Source organism: Phoca vitulina, unplaced genomic scaffold (assembly GCF_004348235.1).
Source record: "Phoca vitulina isolate PV1807 unplaced genomic scaffold, GSC_HSeal_1.0 scaffold27, whole genome shotgun sequence".
Lineage (NCBI taxonomy): Eukaryota > Metazoa > Chordata > Mammalia > Carnivora > Phocidae > Phoca > Phoca vitulina.
The window spans coordinates 5,219,169-5,225,515 of NW_022589730.1; the positions used below are offsets into that span (position 1 = coordinate 5,219,169).

General features: G+C 41.3%; 1 non-coding gene across 1 annotated transcript; it reads left to right on the forward strand.

Annotated features, from left to right (window-relative positions):
* The first annotated feature begins 738 nt into the window (after window positions 1–738).
* Window positions 739–809, forward strand: TRNAA-UGC. Its single transcript has one exon. It is a non-coding gene; the product is annotated as a tRNA-Ala (tRNA).
* Window positions 810–6,347: the final 5,538 nt, after the last annotated feature.

Here is a 6,347-nt window from a genome sequence, read left to right on the forward strand (position 1 = left end):
TCCCATTGTGATGCCCCCAGCCCACACTACCAGGAAGGAGATACCAACCCTCCACTGGAGGCAGCACTGCCCTGAGAAGATTCTACACCCTCAAACCTTTCTAGAGAGTCCTTATCTCCCACTGGTTTCCCCCATACCTTTACTTTCCCCAGTTTGCACCTCTAAAAACCTAAACCCTTCTTCCTTTGTCTTGTCACTTCCGCACTGATTGATTGTTGCAGTGTTCTAACCACGCCTTTGAGTTACTCATCACTGGGTTTCTCCCTGTTGTCTGTGGGGGTGGGGGTGGGAGGGATTTAATAAACTCTCTTTTTCTCTTGTTAATCCTTTTGTTGGTCTATTTTTCAAGGCCCAGGCACAGAACCCAGGGGAATAGAGGAGTTTTTTTCCCTTCCCCTAGAAGGCATAGGGACATTGTGGAATATAATTAAAGTATTTTCTTGGGTGGATGAGTAGGAGACCACAGAAATAAGATGAATTTTGAAGGAAGGTGGTGCTTCATCGTATCTATAAATAAGGCTTGGGAAGCTAGCATGATGCTGAGCTATAAAGCAGCAGGACGATTCTATATTAATGGTGCAAAACGTCCCTGGAAGAATGCTTAAGAACGTTCTGTGACTGGAATTTGAAACCATAGGAATCCAGTGTTATTTCGTTCCCCAGATGAAGTCATCTGCCCATCTTTTTAAAAGGAATAACTGTGCCAACTCATCTCCATGTCAGGTCACTTTCAGACCTGGGGATGTAGCTCAGTGGTAGAGCATATGCTTTGCATGTATAAGGCCCAGGTTCGATCCCTGGCATCTCCATTACTTTTTTCCCCCAACTGTACTAACCTGTTTTTTAGGCTCATTCGTTAAGTATCATAGCATCCTACAGTGGAAGGTACGTCATCGGCACTGCACATCAGTCTAAATTACAAGTGACATCTTACTCTACTAAATGAACTATACGAAAAGCTCATGTTGTGATAATATTTTCTTTCAGTATTAATAGCATCTTTTTATTAATCCAAAATAAAAACCTAGCCTTTCCAACAAATCTTTACTTCTCTACTTGATTCATTTACATTACTGCTAACATCCTATTTCTTTTAATAAAACCATACAAATGGTCAGGTGGAAACTTACCCGCCCTGCCATGGGCATGGCCCACTTGAAGAATGAAAACACAACACATATATTTATAACACTCCTTATTTTCAAAGTATTTTCACATGCGATCCCGCTTTAGTATTCACAGCAAAGTTATAGGATATAATGGTGCCAGGACTGCCTCACAGACTTCACAAAGTAAAGAGACGTCTTTGTTGCGTCCCCCTTCTTCTGCATTATGAGTCTATTGGAGTATTTGGTTGTGTACTTTCCCCCTGACATCTAAGCTGTATCTCCCGCCCTCACCGGAACAGAGTTAAGGTAACTCTCATGCTGCCGATCAGCCTCCCTTCCTAGATGACACATGATGATGTTTGATGTGAGTCAAGGTACCGTTCTCCCTCTGTGCTGAGTACCTCCCCAGCAGTGGTGCTGCTTGCCTTTACTTGTTTGCATTATGAGTAAAACCTAGAGATCCCATGTTCAACACTTAATTTGCTAGGATAAATCTAAGACCTTCAGATCAAAGACATTTTTAATTATGGAATACAAGGTTGTACATGGATTCATATTTCAGAGGAATATTAAAAAACTCCCTTAACTTATTCACCATCTTTGAGAAGCTATTAAACTTGAGAAGAGAGCAAAACAGTTTCTCTAATTACAAACATATATTACACATTTTATTGCTTCATTTGAAATAGTATCTCTTCTCATGGGCTCTCAAGGTCAATGTCCCCTTTCTTGCTGCACGAAGATGCTTGGGAAGAGGAAGAGAAAGGTGACAGGCACCAGCTCGGCCCCTGTCACCACCTGCCCAAAGCTGTGTGACAATCCCCATATTTTCTTGACAGCCTAAAGGACACCCTTCTTTTTCTTAAAGCATGACTCAACTGTCAAGTTCTTGAACTGAAGTCAAATACCATTTCATTTTTTATATTCTGGAAAACGAGAGGACTGTCAGAGAAGCAAAACCAGATACTGTAAAACGAATAAGTTAGTAGATGTTTTCTATGCCAGAAAGGACCAAAAAGAGAAAAAAGCAAGTCATATGACAGCTAGTGGTACCTTTAGGAATGATGATGGCAACAACAGGAGCTCCTTCGTTCTTTACCACAACCTTAGGAGGTAGGTGCTATCTTCACCCCATTTTAAAATTGAGGAAACTGATGACCTAGGGTTCTGCATAAAGGCTTGGGTCCAGCCGAGCAGTGTGGCCACTACACAGACCTGAGAATCAGTCTGGCCCCGACACTACAGAGCCATGTAATGTCGAGAAATGAGTCTGCCTGTATGGGTCCCGTAGATTGCACACAGGTGGTAGGAGGCTGGAGCCGAAACAGCCTGGGCTTTGGTGCTGGTTTGACTTCACACTCAGCATTCTGGCGCGACTAGGTGTCTGGGTGGGCTTTGCAGCCCCAGTGACCTCCAGGAGTTTTAGAAAACAGACATAATAATATTTAGCTCAGAGGCATTTGGGGGAATTTGAAAAGTTGACATATTTTATGCACTTTAGTTCCTGATACTTACTTAGTTCCTGATACACTAACCCTCAATAAATGGTTCCTACTTTTTCCTCTACCGAATAATAGAAAGATGACAGTCAAGGAGTCTTTTTTTTTTTTAAAGATTTTTATTTATTTATTTAACAGAGATAGAGAGCACAAGTAGGCAGAGCGACAGACAGAAGGAGAGGGAGAAGCAGGCTCTCCGCCGAGCAGGGAGCCCGATGCGGGGCTCGATCCCAGGACGCCGGGATCATGACCCGAGCTGAAGGCAGCCGCTTAACCGACTGAGCCACTCAGGCGACCCGACAGTCAAGGAGTCTTATCATTCCAAAACATGGATTTCAAGACAAGCCCATCATTTGGAGAGTTAAGGAATATAACTAATGAAAAAAATATGTAAGTACATGGAAATAAAAATAATTTTAAAGTTATTGTGCAATATTTTAATGAAAGTGAATGGTAGAATTACTCAAATTAGTTTCAGAGGATGGTAAACATGCTTTGAGCTCGAAGAAGGGAGAGAACTCATAAACTGGTAGGGTTTGGGAATTTTCAAGGACTCGGGAAACAGGGCAGGTACCAAAGGCTGCACAGTCTTTTAAAGAGGCAAAAAAGTGGGGCGCCTGGGTGGCTCAGTCGGTTAAGTGTCTGACTCTTGATTTCAACTCTGTTCATGGTCTCAGGGTCGTGGGATCTCACCTCATGTTGGGCTCCCAACTCAGCACAGAGTCTGCTTGAGATTCTCTCTCCCTCTGCCTCCCCCGTACCCCCCTCCATTCGTGCATGCTCTTTCTCTCTCTAAATAAATAAGTAAATAAAATCTTAAAAAAAAAAGGCAAAAACGTGCTCACCATCCACCATGCGGCGACATGCACAGAGGCGGCCAGACCGCACAAGACTTAGGAGATGAATGTATCCGCAGTTGATAGGAACCGAACGGGACCAATAATGCAGAGTCAGGGAGTGGGAGATAAAGCAGGAATGGAGACTTGCAATCAAAGTTGGGGTGGCTGTAGAAGTCTGGGGAATTTGCTCTTGATGCTGGTGATAAAGGGAATTACCTGCCGAAGGTTAGATCTCATTGCTTCTTGCATTTTTTCATTTCCTCTTCACTTCTTGATTCCTGTAATAGTTCAGAATCACTCTCTTCCCCAAGGTTCCTTAGGCCTGCCGGCCACTGTCAGGAGGTCCTCCACTAACTGCTCCATGTCACATGCTTCCTTTTATCATGAAACTCATCATGCTTGACTGTAACTGAGTGGAATCTGTACAACCAAAAGCAAAATGAACTGCATGTAAATACTGCCTTCTAGTTGATCACAGTTGCTTATCTGTAAAGTCCTACCCTAACACTGAGAAATCTACCTACTTACATGTTCAATAGCAGTATAAGGTACCAGAATCGTGAGAGCAGGATCAGAATTGTTAACCTGTGTACCACACTGAAAAACAACTGTTATCAACTAGAAGGCAGTATTTACATGCAGTTCATTTTGCTTTTGGTTGTACAGATTCCACTCATTTCCAAAGTTACTTAGATGAGCACCTTCCCCCAGCCCCCTGCGTGAGGTTGTTTCAAACATTTAAACAGATACAATCTCTTGTCACAGCATCAAGTTCCTTCCTGGGATGACCTAACTTCCTAAGGATTTTCTAATTTGCATACTTTATGTCATGAAGTTCTATAGGTTCGGACAGATGAATTACATCATGTATCCACCATCACAGTATCGTACAGACTAGTATAAATTCCCTAAATCTGGGACACCTGGGTGGCTCAGTCAGTTAAGTGTCTGCCTTCGGCTCAGGTCCTGATCTCAGGGTCCTGGGATCGAGTCCCACATCGGGCTCCTTGCTCAGCTGGGAGCCTGCTTCTCACTCTGTCTGTTGCTCCCACTGCTTGTGCTCTCTCTCTCTCTGGCAAATAAATAAATAAAATCTTAAAAAAAGTCCCTAAATCTCCTGTGCTTCACCTATTCATCCTCCCCATCTCCCCACAAAGCCCTGGAAACCACTGATCTTTTTATTGTCTCTATAATTTTGCCTTTTCTAGGATATGATATAATTGGAACAATATGGTATCAGTCTTTTTCAGACTGTCCCTATTTAATATCTTTATATACACATAAGATTCCTCCATGTTTTCCATGGCTTCATCGCATATGAGTAATTGAAATGAGTGACAAATATAGTATATTTATGGATAGATGGAGTATATTTTCATCTACAGTGGTTATCATGAAACATGAGGCACCAGGAGGTGCTTAAGATTTTATTATTATTATTTTTAGTTGTTTGATTTGCTTTGATTTTTGTTAGAACATGGTACTGCAGATGTTATCTGCATCATAACAGATGCATAGTACTGGAGTCCCTGAGCATCTGTGATTTATGGGCATGGGTTAGCGAGTCTCCCAATCTCCCAGAAAAACATGCAGAATACATGTGTACACATACAGACGTGAATGGGAGCTATGTCTTTATTTATTTTAAAGTTATTTCCTCTAATATCCATATTTATGTTGAAATCACACTCAAGCTGTATTTGCTAGTTGTGATAACAACTTAAATGTCTTATACCATCAAAAATCTATTGTTGAGTTAAGAACTGCTAGTACTGTAGAAGAAATAGCAGCTGTTTGTGGTGATTTTGATCTCTTGTTGTTTTAACTTTGATAGCAAAAAACTTGAATATATTCCATAAATGCTGAAATATACTTGAGATAAGTGATCTTGAATAATGATGTGGAGAAGTCACCAATAAACACCTTCAGTAAATTGCAAATTATTGCATATTACAATGTCTAGAAATGTAAGCTTCAGAGAGAGTGGCAATTCTCCAGGTAATTGGATCCTTGGAAGGGTGATCCAGCCGAGTCCAAACTTTAATCTCTGCACTGTGGATGGGGTGCAGTATAGCAATCATAGACGAGGAAGTGGGTCAGATTGCCACTCTGAGAATAGGATTTTTCCACTAACTTCATGGTGGATGAAAAAAGTATTCTGTGCCAACCTGCCTGCCCTAACCTCCATTTAATTCCTCTTCTTTTATAGAAACACAAAAATTTGTTCCCTAATGAACAATATATCTCTCTACCAGTAAGTCCAAGGGTCATACATGCTGATGCTCAGATTCAGGGCTGTGTGCAGAGGAGGCTGTTGGACACACGCAAGGGCTGGGTCATACCCAGGGCTCTGCACGCTTCCTGGAGCTCCCCGACCACCACCAATGCAATTACGGGTTCCTCCATGGGCTCTCATTTTGCAGCCCCTCCTGGGCACGGTGCCTCCCAAACTTGCCTGCTCTTCTAGTCCTTGTATAAAACTCCCTTATTCCGTAATTTGCAGTGACTTTTCTTCCTGACCACATTTAGACTGATGTCCAGAGATAAACATCTTTCTTCAAAAGAGTTGAGGATTTATTTACACATTTGTAGATTGTTACATTTGTATATGTATTTACCTAAAAGCAGAAAAAAGCAAAACTGTGGTTACATATTGATGGGTTGTTTTTCATAGAATTTGCATGCTTCGGTGAAAACAACTTTAAAATGCCATAGATTTAACTATGTTTTCTATTACTGTAAACACTTTACATGTAAAGAAAAATTAAAGAAGCACAATTAAATATTCTTACCTGATGCAAAGTAAACACCAAAGAAGGTTGTGTTTGTGGTCATTACAAAGTACATAAAGCCACATAAGGTATAAAAATATATATTTCTAATAGGTCACAACTTGTAGC